Source organism: Apis florea, unplaced genomic scaffold (assembly GCF_048593485.1).
Source record: "Apis florea isolate Af1SG1 unplaced genomic scaffold, ASM4859348v1 contig_2897_pilon, whole genome shotgun sequence".
NCBI classification, from domain to species: domain Eukaryota; kingdom Metazoa; phylum Arthropoda; class Insecta; order Hymenoptera; family Apidae; genus Apis; species Apis florea.
Genome location: NW_028256665.1, coordinates 3,068,468 through 3,089,323, shown reverse-complemented (window position 1 = coordinate 3,089,323; position 20,856 = coordinate 3,068,468). Strand labels below are relative to the sequence as shown.

The window sequence follows — 20,856 nt, the reverse complement described above, 5'->3', positions numbered from 1 at the left end:
GACGAATTTTCGATTCTCTTAGAATTTTTCATCCACTCGTATTCACAATTTTATTTTTCGCGGCCAAAATTTATTAAATCTCTTCAGCTCAAACTAAATAATATTATACATTTCCATCCGCGAAGCAACGTTACGACGCGACAGCCTCGGTTATTAATTAATTATACTTTTAATTTAATTTAAAAAAAAAAAACACAGATAATTACAACGCCCGAATGAATGTCACCAGGACTTATTTTATACAACAAACATTTTTTCGTAACACTCGCGCGTTAAAAATAAAAGAGTTTAAAAATTTTACCTTCTCCAAGAATAACGCGATAACGATTCGGTACTCCCGTTAAACTTTTTCACGAATTCACCCCGAAACTACCCTCGAAACAACAACTTCTTTACAACCTTCCTGCTCAAAGGGTCAAAGTAAATCAGAGCGACCCGATGTTCCTTCTGTCTCTCTCTCTCTCTCTCTCTCTCTTTATATATATCAGTGGACGAAGTCTGGTCGCAGGTCACCGTGCAATTTGTCTCTGATTATTTATGAATCAGTGCTTTTCCACGCGTTTTATATTCCGCCCCCCTGTATCGAAGTTACTCGTAAGAAAGTGAAGGGAGCAGTTTTACAGGGTGTTCGTTAATGCACCCCGAAGAGTATCTTGCCCTAAAAGCAACGAGAGTAATCTTTATCGCCTTATCCGGGCCTGGGGTATCTTATCCTCCGCCAAGATTATGCAAAAATTTTTATACGCGCAGGAGGAGGAGGAGATTCCTTCGTTTTAAAAGGATGAATATAGGGAGTAAAGGAGTGACGTTTAATCCGTTCACGTTTGTCTCATCAATTCGAGCCACGATCCACGACGAATCACGCTTCGAGGAATGGTGAATGGAACTCGAACACGTGCCCGATATTTTCAGTTTTCTCCATTCCGCTATGGAATTCTTTCGGTAGAATTAAATTTTGTCTGGAATTCCTTTTGGAAAAAGGTGATATGAAAAAGGTGTTATGGGGGGTTGGAGAGTAATGTTTGGAAGCACCAGAATATCAAATAGGTGATATTTCTTTGGAAAACTCTGAAAATTGGGATTTCTTTTTTTGAGAAAAAAAATGGGAGAAGAACGATTCAGAGAGTTTCAGAGAATCGCGAATCATTGGAATATTTGAATTTTAATCGAATTCTTTGAAAATATCTATCTTATCGCTTTGTGAAAACTTTGAAACTTTTCAAAATCTATGAAATCTATGAATTATTATACATGTATATTCTAAAGAAGGGGACTATTATTATTAATATTCACGACAGAAGGAAGTTATTGATCTCTTGAAATCGAGTCGAATTCTCTGAAATAGAACTTTCTCGGTGAAATTGAGAGAAATTTTTATTAACGGTGATGTTAAACGATGTCTCCGACTATTATTTACAGTTTGAAATGCTCGTGACTGAGCAATTGTCTATTGAAAGAGGGGATGGAATAACATTTTACACGGAACGTGTCTAAAAATTTAAATTTCTTCGCTCGTAACATTTACGGATCCATATCTCGATACAAGACAGATCGATTCCTGCACAATCTTATTTTGAAATAATTTCTTTTCCGAGCATGTTGAAAATAATAAATACTTTATTAACCGAAATTTGGAGAAAATTTGTATCATCGTCTTGTTTGATGAAATTGTATGAAGTCATAGTCGTTCTCTATTTCCATTTCCACGAAAAAATGTATCCAACGTTGTCTGTTTATCGACCATAACCCTTCCAGCGAAATTTCGATTTAACATAATCGTTGTGGAACGAAGTAACGTGTGAACATGCATTATTCGTGTTGGCGAAAGAGGTTGGATAGACATCGACCGATCCCAACTTAGAAAATAATAAATATTTATGACAATCGTTCACGCCCTCGTGCATCTGAATATGCAAAATATTTGTCTCATACGCAACTTTGCGAAAACTGTTCCGTTAAATCGCAATTACCCGGCAAATATCTTGCGCAATGTGAAAAACGTCAAATTATTTACCCAATTAACCTCTGTACAAATAAGTCATTTAATATTATACACACACACACACACACACACACATATATATATATATGTATTATACAAGATAATGTCCCTTTCCTTCTTCAATCTTTCATTTCCAAAAACGCACCCACCCACGCATATACACACGCACGATCTAAAATATTGAATCAAGATCGATCGACGTTGCTTCAAAAAAAACACACATCCCCTCCTCCAAATTCTTTCCACCCTCCGTTTCCGAAACAACAATCTACGTGAAATATTAAATCGAGACGATGCTGTTTCAAACCGAAACAAAAAAGAGAAGAAAACAAGGCGAAACTCTTGCAAAAGATCATCGATATGAAAAATGTTGTTGGCAAAAACGAAGAAGAAGAAGAAGAAGAAGAAGAAGAAGAAGAAGAAGAAGAAGAAGAAGAAGAAGAAGAAGAGGTAACCGAAAAAGGTGTGGAGGAAACGGAGGGGCTTTCATCACGAGCAGGATGCGCGTGATACCGCGGCGCGAGGCAGCTGGCGTGACGGCGGAGAGGAGAGGTTGAAAAAGAGGGAAAATAGGTGGCGAGTTTTCTCGGCTAGAAGTCCGGGTTGGAAGAGGAAGCGTAAGTGACTAGCCAACCGAGACTTTTCCGCGTTACATTGTCTTGGAGCTCGGCTGGCCGTGTCGGACGAGCTGTTCACACAGGGATGGGATACCACACCCACTTGGAGAGAGGAGGAAAAGAGAGGAAATGGCGAAGGAGGGCGGAGAGAGAGAGAGAGAGAGGAAGGAGGATTTCTTTCGCCGGATCCACGAGCCCGTGCGATTCGGTTTCGTCGAGGATCCCCCCGCTCTATTCGTCTCTACCGATTCGTGAACCGTTCTATCTAAAAAGGGACGTGCATTTGTATGCATTGCTCGGAAAGATTTATGAGCGATGTCGTCGCGGTCGTGGACCGAAAGTCTGAAAGTCGAGGGGGACAAAAGGTCCGCGACACCCTTCTCCGTTTCCCCCTTCCGCCATAACGGAAATACATAATATAGCGGTCGAGTGTGCCACGTATCTCCTTTATTCTTCCTCTCCCCCACCCTTGTATTTTTTTTTCTTCATTCTTGTTGTGCCGCGACAGATTGCGACGAGTCGAATTATATGGATGCTCGAAGGAAGAATTCAACGTGGTTCTATTCGTTTTCGATGGATTCTTATTTGGATTAATTATTTCGTTGCCAGTGGAAACTGATTGGACTCGGTCGATAATTTTCTTGGAGCATGATGAAATCGAAGGAACAATCGGACGATATTATTCGATTAATATTTGGATATTACGTTCGTTCCCAACTTGAATGGGACGTTCCATTTCGGATATTGCTCGTTAGAAGAGGAATAGTTTCGCGTCGAAAGGAGGGGAGCGGATATTTTCATGCGATACGAGTGGTTTCCAATTAATCTCGAATCGACCGAGCTTTAATTCTTATTTTGTTGAGAGAGGGAAAAGAAGAACGGTATGATCCAATCTGTCGTCGATATTACAGAGGAACGAGCGAGCGTTACTACATCGTGATCGGGTTGCAACGACGAAAAAGAAATTGACACATTTGTCGTTCGATATTATGTTTTCGTCCAACTACGTTTCTTGAATTATGCAACACCATCGTCCACTGTGTATATATATATATATATATAAACCATCGCGATGTTTCGCTGCATGGAAAATAGAAAACTCGAAATAAACGAGTGACAAATTTGCAACGACGTTAAATTGCAATAAAGAAACAAAGGTAAGACGACAAGCTGGCTATGCTATGCTTCAGGAATGATAAGTAGACGATATCAGAGTAAAATTCGTTTCGAAGCGTTATAAATAAATTTAGATTATATAATTTTCTATTGAATTATTATCGTATGCAAAGAATATAAATATCTAAATATGTGAAAAATACTTTCGAGTTGATTCCTACTCTTAAAAAAAAAAAAGGGGGAGGGAGAAAAAGATGAAATTCCACCATCTGACTCGATCTCTCCTTGTAAATCTTCGCGAACAGGGAGTTAACTAAAATAGGAGAGATAAAGGTGTGGATAGAGGAAAATAAAAATTTACATATCGTTCCAAGTTCGTGGCCACCCTTCCGTGCGACGATAATTCTCCTTCGCCGCCCCAATTTTCCACACTTTCCCTTCCTCGATCCTACGATAATCTACGTGCCTCGTGCCAACTTAATCTTTCGATTACGATATTATTACTCCCGTTAAATGGCACAATTCGTTCTTTGTTCGAGCTCGTACAAAGAGTCTGGTAACCGTTTTCTGTCGGTTCTTGTAACCGGCACATTTTAAACGAAACGAGGAATAAGATACAATTTGTGATACAACTTTTGATGAAAAGAAATGCGAAGGAATATGATAGAATAGAAATTTACGATAATTATATACGAAAATATCGAATATCGAGCATTTATATTTTATGATTTTTTTTTTTTTTTAGATTTCATGGAATGAACTTTTCATGTCAAATTCGATGCTAGATTTGCAACTTAATCCCTCCCCTTTAAGCAAAAGTGACAATTATTTTTATGTTTTCGCCGAAACAACTGTACAGAGAATAAGAGAAGGAATTGTACGTTTTATGAATATATAATACTTGATGGAAAATTTCTAGCTAGGATGCAGCTAATTAAACGAAAAGCTAATTTATACGCGTTCCATAACGCTACATCATTTGCGTAGTGATCGAATGGAAACGGTTGATAATTAACTAAGATTGATTTTAAACAAAGCAACCGTATCGTTTTCAGCTATATTAATAATGTTAGTTCCATCGACGCTTCAGCAAATATCTTTCACCCTCCCCCCTTTCTCTCTCACCCTGTTTCGTTTTTCATTCAATGGAAAAAGAAGAGAGCAGAGTATCGAATGATGGTTAAGTAATTGCTCGAATGGATTGCTCCGTTTTCTCTATCGATTACATGCGCTCGAGATCAAAGCTAACATTCCACCAAACGTGCGCACACTCCAAATTTTCTATCAGTACAAATTGTAATCTGGTGGTCGAAGCATTTCATTCGATACAGAAACATGATTTCTATTTGGAATTTTAATTTAATTTAATATTTTTTCTTCCTTCCAAGGAAATTACGAACGTTCGAAGGTAAGGTGATTTCGAGCTGCAAATTTGTTAGGATTTGTCGGGAATAAAGAAGAGGCTGAGCGATACTAACAACTAAGCGCGTGCAAAATACTGTTCGTAAAGCGCGTGGAACACGTCGAATGGAAGAAAATAGTAGTCATTTGGTTAATGCGACACGAACAGATGCTGTTTATCAACGGTGAAAATAGGCTGATAGAATTACTTCCTCCTCGCCACCCAATTTTCCCTTTGAATTGAACGCTCCACATCTACTGGATGGAACTGGTATCGAAATTTTTCGCGAAAAGTCTCAATTACTTTAGACAATATTTACATTTACACGTTCGAAATTGAAACATTTATCGAAATTCCAGAATTACTTTACATTGTTCGATCTGGTATTAAAAATTAGTTGTTAATTAAAATTCCGTAAAGTTGTTGTCGACAGTTATTTATCTTTAAAAAAGAAGAAGAAGAAAAAAAGAGATTTAAAAGATTTTTTGTGTTTTACAAGGATCCGACGAGTTTCGATGACAATAGATTCGGTGAACGAATAAATATAAAATACTCGGGTGAGGAAGAGAGAGGAATAATGGAACGAATTAATTTCACGAGGTTCGTATCGCGTTCCATTCGAATGTTTTCATTTTTCATCGTGGAATGCATCGATTAACCCGGCGACACGATGCGTTGATAAATTTAAAGCATACCTTTTTCACTCGTTAAGGAAAAACCGTTGTACTTGGAATAAAAATTATTTGGTAAATCGGCGAACGAATTTGCTAGAACCACGCCCTGTTGCTCCACGTTCTGCCAATCTCCGCTCTTCTCTTCCTTCTTATCTCGTTCGAAGCGTAATATTCTCGTCAATGATTGATTCTCCTCTAATTTATTAATAAGGAGATAATTATAAGCGTGTCCTTAATTAGAAGGACATTTGATCGGAGATACGCTTTAAAAAATGAAAGCTGTTTATCAGCTATTTATCGTTCGAAACAACTTGATCACCGCGTCCGCAGTTTCTAGAAATAGGACGTGTCCTCGTGCGCAACTAATTTCCCCCCGTTCTCTTTACTTTTCTTATCCGAATGAAAAATAATTCCACCGTGTGTTTCTACGCCGCACACAATCTTATTTTTGAAAAAAAAAATATATAAATAAATTGTCTTAAAAATATATGAACGTGAGTGAAACTTAACTAAATTCTTATCAATCATCAAGTAGCATCCAAACTTGAGACTAGATGACAAAAAGAAGGAGTAAACTACCGTGATAGAAGATAGTTTAACGAACTTCTAGTTGACCGGCTATAATTAACGCGGTAGTAGTAGTGGCGTGCACGCGTGCTTGTAACGCGTTTCAAGCATGCAACGTGTTGTCGTGGCCGAGATTAATCGCGATAAAAATGACACAAAGTTATAATTGAGATCCTCTCGCGAATCCCGCGTCCACTTTAAATTATTGCTCCATTAATCTCTAACGAACGGTGAATAAACAAACAATAAGCGCAAAGTTTATTCGACTCGATCGCGACGCGAGTTAATCCTCTCGGCGAGGAATCGATCGTGCCTTTGCGCCCCCATAATCGTATAAAATTATCTTCTACTCGCGCACTTCTATCGCTGTTATACACCATTTCACCCCAATTCCCAATTACATTCCTACGTTTTCCCACTTTTTATCAATCGATCTTTGAAAATTTCGCCTCTCTCCTCGACTGAACCGTGCACGCGTGTGACCTGAATCTCGCTCGTATCGTGATAAAAATACGTTTTTCGGGGTGGGTTTGGATTAACGAGGAAATAACGAGGAGAGAGAGAGAGAGAGAGAGAGAGAGAAGGAGAGAATAAATTGCGGTGATTTAACTTGCATCGAATTGGAAAAAGGGCGGCAATTAACAATCCTCTAATTTCCATCATTTAAATGCAATTCTAAAATCCTTCCAGATTTCTCTTCCAATCGTTCATATTCGATTATCTTCGATTCGTATTCGATCGAATAATCTCGATCGAACGATCTACGGATTATTATCCGTGTCGAAATCTGCCGTATCGTTTTTTCTCGTCGCAGATAAAACAATTCCATCGAGTTAATATGCAAATAGAAAACTGGAGTAGCGTTCGAAGAGTATTTTTTAAAATTCGTCGTTGAAAGAGAGAGAATTACTTCGATATTTGCGAAACATTAGTTTGGTTATTTTAAAAAGTAATGTTTGTAATTTATTTAGATGGATCGGCGACAAGTTATTAAATACATTGCGCCCTGTTGCAGATATTCTTCTATTTTTATCGCTACGTTTAAACTTACTCTAATTGAATTTCCAAATTAACCGCAGAGCTTCGGGAGAAGATATTAAACGTCCTCTGACGATGAGCGTCACGGGACCGAAACTTCCCGCGGTGCCGAGGGCAATTTTAGGCCGAGCAGGGACTCGAATTCTTACTCGTTTAACTTTTAACAGTTATTATTATTCACGTAACGTGTTACGCGTAATTCCAATCTCACCGATTATTTTCTAATTGCAGAAAATCGCGGGTAAACCATTGAATGGAAAATAAAATTTTCCTTTTTCAAAATTCAACGATCCAAACATCATCTTTTCCTTTTCCTCATCTGGAAATAGGTGATAATACGACTTTTCGTCGATATAAGAAGAATCGGTGTTCGTTGAAATCGTTAAAATAATCCTTCTATCGGATTTATTTCGAGTTCCTCCTCCAAATGTATAATTTAACAACTGCATTAAGACGGTAGTTGGATATTCAATTATCTCCCAGTAGGGGATAAGCGAAGCTGATAATACCTCCACTTTTTGGATTATTCGAAAAAAGAAGAAGGAGGAGGAGGAGAAGAAAAGAAAAAAGAGGAATAAATTATTCGATCCTGCACTTTCGACCCATTACGACACATTCCTTTCATTTTCGCGCTTTTCGCGATGCATTATACGATCGCAATACGGAAATTCAATTCTCCTCTTAGTCACTCTCGAGTTCTTTTTTCAATTTGGCAAAACTGACGCGCCATCTTCTCACGTTTCCTCTCCTTCTCGATCGAAATAAAGGGACACTCGCATATTACCTTGTACAACTTGCTGCAACCGAAACCAACATTTTTCCATCGAATTAAGGCCAAATTTAAATTCTCGCGAGAAATGGAGAAATTTAGTAGCTCGAAGTCTCTCATTAACGTCGTAAGATCAAACGTCGAAGAAAAACCATTGAAAGATTCGAAGATGATTCGCTCGAAGAGTGTCAAGATGATTCGAAGGCTACAACGACGCGAAGTCGAAGTAAAAAAGAAGAGAATAAGTGTTTTTAAAGTACAATCGAAATAATATGACGTGTAAAACTGCAATCTGGCAAACGCGTCTGAGAATAATGCGTTAATTAAAACAAATACCGTGTTAAATGAAACATCGCTTTTACGTTTCAGCTTGTGTTGAGAGAAAAGTATACATCGCTCTCTATGCGAGGAAAACAACAACGAAGAGAGTGAGTATCGGGTTAATTTCAACCCGTCTTCTTGGAATTTTTTAATATCGGAGAACTATTTGAAAGAATGAATTATATACGTTTTTATAGCGAACGAAGAAGATGAAATTAAGGATCGTTATTTTATTTCAAAATAAAAATCATAAACTTGGAACAAATTTTTGAGCATACATGTAACGTAAGATAATATATTTGCATAAATTTACTTGATTTATAAATATTTTTTCGGACGGAATTTTAACTTCGCTAAACGAGCACGAGTGTAAGTTTCACGTAAAATTATCATAACGTATAAATTATTCTAAATTCATAGGGGATAAACACAACTATGTTCCCCAAAATCCCTTTGAATTCTTCTACCGACTTTTCGCTATAATTCGCGACCAATTACCAATCTCGCTCTATATTTACAACACTCGAGCCAACTGTAATAACAACGTCATCTTCAGGCATCGAATACCAATGTTTCGAAAGAACAAGATGACCGAGCGAGAACGAAGCCGATTATTAAGCGATCCTTCACTACTTGTCGCGTTGTACACGTCGTTGTAAACGCGTTCGAAAACGGTGCTATTCGACCGAAAGATTAGCAGCCAGCCACACGATCGAGGGAACAATCGGGGCAACAATCGTTCTATTCAGATCCAAAGAGAGCGTTAGGAGGGAAGGGGGACGAAGGACAGGGACGCGAGTATTGACCCAGTTGGTGGCGCTCGCTGTTGCTTCAACCCCCGCTGCTCTCACGCGTCACACCGACAGAGACCGTGCGTGTGGGGCTACGCAGCACAACCGCGTAAAGTGTCACGTTGCGCAACGCCGTGCACGATGGCTAAATCAACCTGTGCGGTACAACCGTTCCTCCCCCCCCCGTCTTTCCTCGTGCGCAACGGCACACCCCCTTCCGATCCTTTCATTTTTCAACCACTTTTCATCCAACCAGGGGCGCAAAACCAAACTCCATTAAAGTCGGAGAGATTTTGCGTTTTATTAATCAGCTCTTCGCTCAACGCGATAACGTTGTTCAATGTTGTTTACGAAGCTTGTAAATTCGATCCTTAGGAATGCAAGATTTCTTTCTTTTTTTTTTTTTTTTTTCAAGTAAAATTGAAACGTATCGATTTGGATAGTTTTTTTTTTTTTTTAATTCGATTAAAAATTTCCATTTTAGAAACGAGTTGTAATTGTATCGATATCGTTCATTTTAGAAACGATATTTGTCCTCCGTTCTAATCTAACACCGTTCGCAAAAATATTTCAATTTCGGTTGTTTTGCTTCGATTAAAAATCTCCATTTTTTTTTAGAAACGAGCCGTTGTTTTCGCCATACGTTTAATTCATTTTTACGAACGCAATTTGTAAAAATATACCATCGATTCGGATTATCAGTTCGTTCGAGAATTCGATTCGCAATGGAAGTGATTGAAATTGATTGGTTAAAAATATTCGTACCGAGGTTTTTCTTCTTAACGAATTCTTCTCGTCTAGATTCTAACCATCAAAACAACAAAAGCCATTCTCCAACAAGCCATCGCTATTATCGAAACCGATCCCTTTAAGTGTTACTTTTTCATATCTTCTCCGACAATTTTTCTCTTCCCCTTAATCGAACGCTTCTCGCTTAAACTCGAATAAAAATTCCTCCGCGTCTCTCTCTCTCTCTCTCTCTCTTCCAATCTCGAAACAAACGTCCCGAAGCGAAAACAACAACGACGACGACGACGAGGACAATACGTTGGCTGGAAGGAGGCAGAGATATTAATAAAAATATTACATTTACGAGAGTGGCGCAAGGATGGAATAAATTTTCCTCGCCAACAATTTCTCGATCCCACAGATTCATCCCCCTTTGTTCCAGGTTGGCGTCGAGTCGAACGTTAACAGAAGGTAACCTCCCATTGAAGGTAGGTTGAAAAGGAGGATAGGGGGAGGATAGGCATTATTAATTCCGTTGCATACCGTTTTTAAAACGATTGTCCACCGATGGAATAAATAACAATGTCCGGCAATTAAGCGAGCGGCATTTCGAGGAACGGCCGGTTATTAAACGGTTAGACACAGTGTCGCAATTACTGCCCCGATTACCGTCTCGGTTCTGCCTCCTTTTTCTCATCGTTTTTAACGAGGGAGCTTCTTTTTTCCTTCCAACCAACGTACCGTGAATTATTACACGTTCGTGGACACGTAACGGAACACGGTTCGGGAACGCGTTGCATAATCCATCTTTGTTGCCACTGCGCTCGTCCCCGGACGAGTTGGAGCACGAGTTCGCGGACATTGCGTCGTATGCACGTGTATATATAACGAGGAAAAATAGACGAGGGAAGACAGTCGGCTTCGACGTTCGATGAAAAAGTTTCTTTAATCAAAAAAAAAAAAAAAAAAAAAGAAAGAAGAAATTAGAAGGAAGTATGAATAAGAATTTTCGCGAAACAGCTCGATTCGTTGTTTTTTAACGATTGAAGTTAAGGTGAGAGATGAGTTAGGATAATTACGATTGTATTTATATATTCCGGATAAAAAACACTTTACGTTTAACGAATTAATGTAGTCGCGAATGAATAAAGTGGCTCTTTCCTTCGATGCAAACGATTCGAATTCGTTAAAAATCTCCGTTTAAGTGAAGTTTGGCCAGGCTTGTCCGATAGTAAGAGACCACGCACCACCGTTAAGTTAATTAAGAAGCATTAAGCAGTCCGCGAAGAAGGACGTCGTTATATAACGAAATTAACGCGGGGTGTTGGTGTAAGCGGTCTGCGAAAATGGTGGAAAATGGATACGCGATAACTCCCGTTTTGCGAGGCAAGTTTCGCGAAGAAATGAAGAATTCATGAGCGGCCGCGATCGAAATATCCTAGTTATTCCAACTTTCCGAGCCGACAAGGGGCAAAGAAATTCCTACGAAGGTGAAATATTCCAAGCGTCGTAATTAACTCTTCGATTTATTATCTCGCGAGTTGAAACGAATTCCGTATAAATGCAAGTCTCGCGATTACTTCTCGTTAGCCTCTTCTATTCTGCCCGATCGGAAAAATCGGTTAAATTTTGACGGATCGAAATTGGACGAGTTTTCTCCTTTATCGCGTCCATGATTAACGACGCTTCGTGCGCGATTATTCGGGCGAATACGAAGTTCGCGTTGAATCTGCGCCAATTCTGTCGATCGAAAAACCCGAAGGACTGTTGACTAAAGGATCCGATCATCGAACCACGCGCGATAATTCGACGCTGGATGCATTTGTTTTCATCCTCCATCGAGCTTCGTTTCCACGCCTTTGGCTTCGTTAATTTTTATTAAGCCGCGGATAGAAAATAATATTTTGCATCGCGATATTTTTAAACGATACGGAATCTTTGGATAAATTTGATGATCGTGGAAATCGTTCGTTTCCGCGAGAAAATGCAAGGCAAACATAAAGTGTCAAAATATTTTCACATCCATCCCTGGTAAACGAAATTTTCAATCTCCCGCGCTAAGTATGGAGGAATTTCAATTACAGAAGGCACTTTGTTATTTAAATTATAATGCCTCGGAGGATGTGGTCGGGGGAGCGCAAGAGAATGCAATTACATTTCGTCGTTACAAGTCTTTTTTGAAAACCGATTTTTGAAAAACGAAATTTCAAAAAAAAAAAAAAAATTAGTACGATTCTTGCATTCCCGATCTTGCATTCAAGTTGATAAAACAAAAGAGCGAATTATAGGCGAGGTATAAAACTCTCGGTAATTTTGTTCTCGAAAGTTATTTTTTCACCGGTTCGAGTGAAAATTACCTTCGTAACGTAGTTTCCACTTGCGAGAAATAGAGCAATTCTCGAGGAGTTTACTTGCGAAATAAAATATTATTAAAACGTTGAACGTAAAAAGAAGAACAGAAGCACAAGAGTCGAGATAAAACAACGAAACACTACTTTTCCAATCTTTACTTCGGAAAGAATTCTTCTAAAATTTCTCTAAAATTTTAAGAAGAAACGATAACCCAACCCAACACACCGTCTCCTTGTAATCGACGCGGTTGACGTAGGATCAGTTTATAAACCAACAACGGAACAGCTTCGTAGATAGCCAATCACTTAAATCGTACATCTACCTCTAGCGTTTGAAATTTCAAAAAACTCCCGAAACCAACCTCCCTACCCTCCCACACCTCTTCCCTTTTCAAGGTGCATAACGAACGCATCGGGAGACACCCCCATTTCATCTGTGTGACGGATCTCCGATTAAGAATTCATGGAGAACACCATGGAGAGGAAGGAGGAAGACTTTCCCTTGGCGTGGCCCTGGGGGCGAGGAGGAAGGAGGAGGGAAGGGGAGGAGGGCGCAGGTGCCGGCGTCGGCGCGGTGGCGCGATCCAGCGAGCGCGCTACGCGGCGGAGAGCGGAGAGCAGAGCGCGGCAGGAGTGCAAAGGGATCGCGAGGGACGTGTGATCCGAAATCGCACGGTTGTTGTTCGCTCGCCGGTAGTCGCCCAGTCGTCGCCTAAACGACCCTTGACATGAGCCTCGGTTCCCGCGCGTCCGTCAGCTAGGAGAGCAACAAGGTTTAAAGGTCAGTGGATCCGAAAGTGCGAATATCACCGACCCCGCTTTTCCTCCGAATCGAAACGTTCCCTTCGAGAAACGCGTCGGTTTTCGACAGCTTCCCATCGTTTTCGAGAGTAGTTTGTAAATACGAAGAAGGATGGAAAGAAGGATGGATCGAGTCGGTTCTCCGTGAAGGAAGAAGAAGAATCGAGGGGCACTGCTCCGTAGTGGTACTGCTCTGGCTCATAAGAGGTCTCGTCTCGGATTGGAAGGGAGGGATCGACGATCGAATTTTATTCGTATTTTCTTTCTTTTTCGTCTTCTTCGCGAGACTTCTTCTGAGTTGTGGGTAGACAGTAGAGGTGTTTGATTCGATACGTTGTCGTATGAGTGATCAGTGATCGACGCCCCTCTCCCCTCCTCTCCCCCTCCTCCCCCCGTGAACAAGTGAGCACCTTTCGAGCACCGTTACTCGCGGGAAAATCGAGCAAGTGAGGAATTGATATTATCGTGTGTTTATCGTGTGGACGAAACTACGTTTCAACGTCGAGTGGAATTTTACGTTGACCGTGTTTTCTTTAACGTGCGCGCCGTATCGAGTTTTTATCGAGTTGAAAATCAGTTGAAAAAAGGGGAAAAAGGAAAGGAAAGAAAAAAAGAGGTAAGGAAAAGTCGTTAAAGTTTCGTCGGTATTGGGGAGGAAGAAATTAGGGTGGAAGGTGCATATTTGTTCACGGGATCGACGAATACCAGTCGGACACCTGTTACCTATTCTCGACAAGAGTCGAACCGGATCGAAGTTCGTGGTGACGGGGATATAACGAAATTTGCCTCACGGAAGATTTTTCTCTAATTAAATTGTCTGCTAAAATTCGCACGAAACACCCTCCATCTTTGGAACTAATTACGCCAGATTGAAACGGATGTGAGTAAAACTCGTTTCGTTTTCCTTTAAAGAAAGAGAGAGAGAGAGAGAGAGAGAGAGAGAGAGAGAGAGAGAGAGATAGATAGAGAGAGAGAGAGAGAAAGAAAGAAAGAGAAAAAGCACTTTCTTTGAAACCTTCCAACGAACCTTTTCTCTTCTCTCACTTCCCTTCTTTCTCCGAGAAGCATCATGCTCGGTGCAACTTTGAAAAGATATTCCGCTTTTTCAAGTGGAGGAATCTTCTATTTCCGGGAAGAGAAAGAGACCATCGAGTTGTTTATTTCCAAGTTGCGTGAAAATTTCAAGGAAGCGCGTATTACCACGTTCGAATTGGATAGGGAAACAGAGAAATAGGTCGGGGCACACGCTCGCCAATTCCATCTATCGCGTGAGAATTTTAAACGGCCCTTCTGAATTTCTTAAAAGTCATCGATCCGCCTGGTGAAGAAAAAAAAAAAAAGAAACTGTGAAAATTTTCAAGTTGAAACTCGTCGAGATTGGTATTTTCGAAGAGAAAGAAAGAAAGAAAAAAAAACTCGCCGATTCATTTGAATTTGAGACTCTTCGACAAAGGGAAGTTTTCTTGTTGTTCTCGCGTTATACTTGTTTACTCGCCCTTTTTGCCAAGAAATCGATCGGACGTCAGTGATGTTACAGCGTCTTTCGTAATCGTAACAACGCAACGTAAAAAATAATATTTGCCCATTCAAATACTCGATACACTTAGAAAAATTTCTAAGCTTCGTTGACTTTTCCTTGTATCTATCGTTAATCGAAGTTAATCAAAATTGTTCACGCTAACCTGTTCCGATTTTCGATCGCGATTTCACCCTTCACTTTTCTCCTAACGTTACGACGAATATCTTAATTACAATACGAATTTCACTTCGCTACGATATAACGCAACACGAGTTTCTTATTCCTATTCCAAAATTAATCGGTCACGATTTTGACGAGGATCGACGTGGACGTGTTGGAGCGGTACGATCCCTGCCGTAGACGTTCTTGGTAGAACGAGGACGATATCGATCGGGCGGCGAATATTCACCGAAATAAACGTACGACGAACCGAAGAGACAAGTTGCGAGACGAACGGGTTGCGCGTAACAAGTGGCTCCGTTCTTCCGCTTCTGCCCTTTTCCATTACCCTCCATTGTTCGCCGCTTCATCTCGCTCGCTCGGGCTACAGAAGCGCGTGCATCGGGACATCCTTTCATTCCGTACAATGGCGCACCTTCGCGCGAACTCCAATCGTTTTCGCTTCTCGCCTCTTTCGAGGTGCTTCCCTCTTTCTCGTGCTTGATCGGTGGAACGAAGTGATCGGTGGATTCGATCTTTTTTTCTTTAAAAGGAAGAGTGCGTTCCTTATATAATAAAGGGGTGATTTTTTGCAGGAGAAGTTGGTGAATTTTTCACGATTAAAATGAAAGAATTTTTTTCAATTCTTGGTTTGATATTTCTTTATCTGATTGATCGAAACGAAATTTAATTGGGGCGGAATTCGGGTGCAATTTGAAAGAACGTTTGATATTTTATTTAAATTGGATACGAAGCGATCGTATGTCCTTTCCTTCCGAAACATTTTATATCTTCCAGCGACCTACTGAAATTTAACGAGACTTCCTTTCGAAGCCAGTTTATCCATATCCCATTCACGAGTACCGCTGCTTTCGGTCGAAAATGTAATAATTGGATACCGGATAAATTAGAAAATTGTGTGGGAAATAGGAATAGACGTCCCCCCAAAACTTACGAAACAAAATATTCAAATCGTTCGAATTCCATTTTCCCGAATCTACGCGAGAGAAACTCGGCGATTATTCTCATCAAAGCCACGAAAAATTGATCATCCTTTTTCGAAGATTCGCGTCGACGAATTTCCGCCAAAGGCGGAAGGGTGTGTCCGACGATTCCGAGTGTGCGTGCTCGCTCACGGTTGTTTGTTTAATCCCACGAAGCACCCGCAACATGGCCACTTTCCCCACATTCCTATTCCACCGTGATCGACCTCTCCGATTTTCCACGCTTTTCTTCCTTTTCGCGAACGAGGGAGAAAATTGATCATATACACAGACGGTTGATAATGCTTTCGATTTTGTTGCGAGATTAGGCAAAATTTAGAAAGAGAGAGGGAAGAGTTTAAGGGAATGGAAATTACGGATATTAGGGGTGGAAGTTCGATAGGAGAGAAATTTTGTGTATCGTTGTTAAGAATTATTTGGAAAGAATATACAATTTTCCACGCATAACTGGGCTGATCCAGTTTCGATTGAAAGGTGGAGAAAAGTCATTCGCCCGTGGTTGGAACAAAATCGAACGCCTCCCTTTCTTCGCCAGCTATCAATTTTTCTTCCTCCAATTGTGTTTACTCCTCGCGCAACTTTCCTCGAATATTAATAGAAACTCGGTTGGAGGTTAATTTGTTGAAAAATATCGGGAAAAGGTCCGTCTTTCGCGAGACAAACTTCCACCGGGATCAAATTGTTCCGCTTAAAGAAGATCGATCAAGCTCTGCCTACTTTCTTAAAAATTAATCGATAAGAAGAAACTCGTTGGAACGTTTACACTTTCACAGGGAGAATTAAACCGGTTATTTCTGTTCGAAGATTCTCTCTGTGAGATTCTTTACCGAGACAAGATTTCACGAGAAAGCGTGATACGTTAAAAAATTCGTACTTCGATTTACCTCGACGCCTAACTATTCTCCGCCACTCCAACCAAAGAGATCCAAGCGACGATTTAAAAGATGAAATGGAGCATCTCGTTCGTTCGAAATTTCATACTTTGCCTGCTATATTTCCATCCTTCCGCTTAATTTGGTCGCGATGGGGGTCGAAGCTCGGCGACGCGAATGCCAGTTAAAGCGACTGGAATATAATAACGGTATCGATCCTGTCTCAAAGGGTGTGTTTGCGTCCGTTTATACAAAGGGCCGAATACTCTGTGCGAAACTTAATGAACGCTGTCACTGTGCCCCGCGATTTCACTTAAACGATATTAACCGAGTAACGAGGGAGACAGGAGGGGGGAGGGAAGAAAAACGAAACGAAACTTAACGAGAGACAGATTCGAAACGGGGTCGGTTGGGGAAAATTTTTGGAAATTAAAAGATGAAGATAAATTTAAGTTGGTCGAATAGTTTCGTTACGGTGGAGAAAAATTAATCTTCCAAACGAGATCCTTGATCTCGTGAAATTTGCATTTACCGTCTCGATTTACTTCCAGTTTCCCCCCCTCCAAGATTAAACTTGATTAACCCAGTTTACAGACAGTTTCTGTTCGTCGAACATCGTGATTAATTCCTCTCTACTCTCTTTAAGTCGAGTTTTAAACATTTCGCGAACCGCGAATGCAAACACCTTTCATTTCCTTCCACTTTTACGGATATCTTGCTTCTCCCCAATTTTCGACTCGAGAAATTAAACTAAAAGCATTCGAACGAATTCGACGATCGAATTTTCGCGTACAACAAGGAACCCGTTCCTTCCTCTTGGAAACGGTAATTTCGTTTCTTCCCTTTTTCCTTTGGCGGATGGAAAATTATCAGGGACGCGGAATACGCGAAATTAAATGTTCCCGGAGCCAAGGAAAGTAACTCGTTATGACGGTTAACATCGCGACATAATTGCGTGACCACCGTCACTGGACAAAAATGCTAAATATTTCTGCTTTGGGTGGTAGGATAAAAAGGAAACCACCTGCGCTGGTTATGGAAATAATCTGCGGTGGGACAGAAGCGGGTTTTAAAGTCTTATCTTCTTTTTTCTTCCTTTTTTTTTTTTTTTGCCCGGAACTGTCCGTTTTCGTTGGTATTAGAATAACGATTTTAAGGAGAATAGCTTTTCGTGGAAGCGCGTGTTTTGGGAACAATCGGCTTGTAATATAACGCGAGAATAAAATTTGTATCGAGCGAATAAAAATATCGAATTGAAGAGCACGGAGAGAAGAATTATATCATGAATATTTAGAGATGGAAGGAGTGGATGGAAATTTTTGAAATTCAAAGCACGAAATAATTATTTCCATATTATAAATGTTTGGAGAAGGAATACGAAACAAACATGAAAATTCTATTTTCCGGGAACACTGCACAGCACGAGATGGTATCATATATTTCTTCTTCTTTCTTTCTTTCTTTTTTTTTTTTTTTTTTTTACAGAACACACGCGACTTGTCGATATTCTTTCTTTCATCTGTAATACCACGGAGAGAAAAAAAGGTTCGAACGCTCGCTTCGTTTCCTCTAAAAAGTTTCTCGCTTTATCGGTCCAAGTTTTCTTTCTCGTCCGGCGGAAAATCCTAAATGTAAATGGGAATCGAGGGGACGACTAAAATAGCGGAGGAGTTGAACTTTTACGACGTTGACATTTCTCTTATTATCGATCGTTCCCAAGGAAACGATGGATATTGTAATATATGGCCTGCATGCATCGTTTATAAAACTATTCCTCCTCCCAACAAACGTTTCTTCTTTTTTTTTCTTTTCAAAAATCTTTTTAGAATGAATTAAAAGTGACACGAAGATAAACAGAAGTAAAATTATCGATATCAGATGGAATTATATAATATTTCTTTTTTTATAGAATATGCAATAAAATTAAAATTGTAAATGATCCGAAAATAGACGAAGCAAAATGTGCAGGGAGAAAAAATGTACAAATATCGCAAGTCTAAAGAGTGATTAAAAGCGCAGAGGAAACGAACGAACGTCGATCTTTCATCAAGGCGGAAACTCGAAATCAGGAGAAACGATGAGTTCGAACAAACGATTTCGCGTTGAACGGTTCCGCGAACGTTGTTTCGTTGAATATATCGATCGTTCCAAGTATTCATCTGGTTCCAAGATGAATACCGTAATATATCTTTCATACCCTCATACCGGAAGTTACTTCACGTCTCGATTCGACAGGTGAACGAACGTTTTCATACAACGGATTCGTTGTTCGCGCCACGAGAACTTTTCAACGTATTTGTTGAAAAAAAAAACAAAGAAAGAAAAAGAAGAAGAAAAACAAGTGTTAAAGGTGTATGAAAAATACCAAGCAACTTCTGAATTATGAAGTTGAGAGAATGCGGATGCACTCGTACACCAGCCTCTATTCTTCTCTCCGCTTTCTATTCTTTATGAGATTTATGGATCCGGAATTTCTAAAGACTAGAATTTTCTTTCGAATTAAAGATCTTCGTGGTTTAAAATTTATATTTTATACTTTGAAAAATTTTTAGAATTTCTTTGGAATTTGTTCAGAAACGAAGACGAGTTTCCACGATTCAAAATTTATATATTTTCGAATTTTCTGATAAAATTTCCCGATTCTAATTGCCCGTCTCGAGCAAATTTGAGCAAACAAATGAAAAAGAACAAATGACGATCTACGATCAAAGCGATCCTATTTTATCGCAATTCCACGTGAAAAAAAAAAAAAAGAAATTGCTTTAAATATTCTTCCACCGCAATTCGAGCGATATTTTAAAATGTAATTCACTATAATCTCGCTTCAAATAAATAATGAAATATGTTATCCAAAAACACTGAAGGCAAATTGCGCGATCGAAGCGAATTCAAATTATTATAATTTCAATTTTGCTGGAGGATCCAATATTCTTCTTATTCGAGGAATAAATTGGAACGATTATCGTGAAATAAACGAAAAAGACAATGAACGATACGATTAATCAATATTATTAATCCACCGTGTTTATCGAGCCGGTTCGAAAAATTAAATTCGAAAATTATGAAAATTGTCCGGCCAAGTTTCGATGCATCGACACTTTGTCCTCGTTTTCGAGCAACAAATTCGAATTTCGGTGTGGCCGATACGACTTAAAAATCAATATTCAATTACTCGTAACACCGCGTAATTACATTTAACTTTGGGGACGAGTTAATTGCGATGCCGCGTCGAAAAGACCGATCGAAACTAACGAGTCGAATTTTTCGTCCAGTTGTCAAGATTCATAGGAGAAAAGAAAAAAAAAAAGAAAAAAGAAAACAAGGAATTTCTATTAAATATGGAAGGAAATTCGATAGATTGTTTCACGATTGGACGAATAGTTTCGAATTAAAATTCCTTTTCGATCGATTCGAAGCGAAAATTAAAATGAAATTTATGCGTTTTATTTGATGAACAAGGGTGCGCAATATCCTGATTGTTTCTGAGATTACAAAAATTGGAAATTTTTCGAAAGAGTCGACACAAATAATCTTGGAATTTAGCCATCGATGTTAAAAAGATTTAATTTAGAGATCTAATTAATCGTGCAAGGCTGTTGAAATTTACAATTGGATTTTGATATTTAGAAACGTGATCATTCATACCGATGTATGAACAACAATATATTATTTACGTTAATTTTAACGCAATTAAAATTGTACGAGGAAAAATGATGAGTCAAAATTTAACGCTGCTTCGTAACAAAAGCTCAACATTTGAAACTTCAACCTCACATATCATGTTCATGTTCGCGGGGTAACAAGTAACTTCGTTCCGGAACACGGATCTGAATTTTCGAAATTCCAATCGCGTGGATATTAATTAATCTTAACGATAAACCTTGCTACTCGAATTCCAACAGATATTTTATAATTATTCGTTATTCGAAAGAATTCACGTAGGAAGAAGAAAAATTTTAACGTAGTAATCTTGAACAGTAATAATGGTCGAGATTACCTTGTTTCGAGAAACCCGATGCGATTCTCGCGTTTACGAAATTTATTTATACGCGGTTTATTGAAAAAAAGCTGGCTTTTATGGCGCATTACTAAAAGCTTGTAACAGCATCGTAAAAAGTAACAAC

At 39.4% G+C, this 20,856-nt stretch overlaps 1 protein-coding gene across 2 annotated transcripts in view; it reads left to right on the top strand.

Annotated features, from left to right (window-relative positions):
• The first annotated feature begins 13,005 nt into the window (after positions 1-13,005).
• The window catches only part of LOC100867777 (uncharacterized), a 116,015-nt gene continuing 108,164 nt past the window's right edge, over positions 13,006-20,856 (top strand). Inside the window, exon 1 of one of the 2 annotated variants that reach the window (XM_086907651.1) lies at positions 13,006-13,158. The gene's annotated coding sequence lies outside the window, so the exon portion shown is untranslated. Of the gene's footprint in view, positions 13,159-13,636; positions 14,059-20,856 lie in introns of those variants that run through there. The other variant, XM_086907653.1, reaches the window with a different exon arrangement.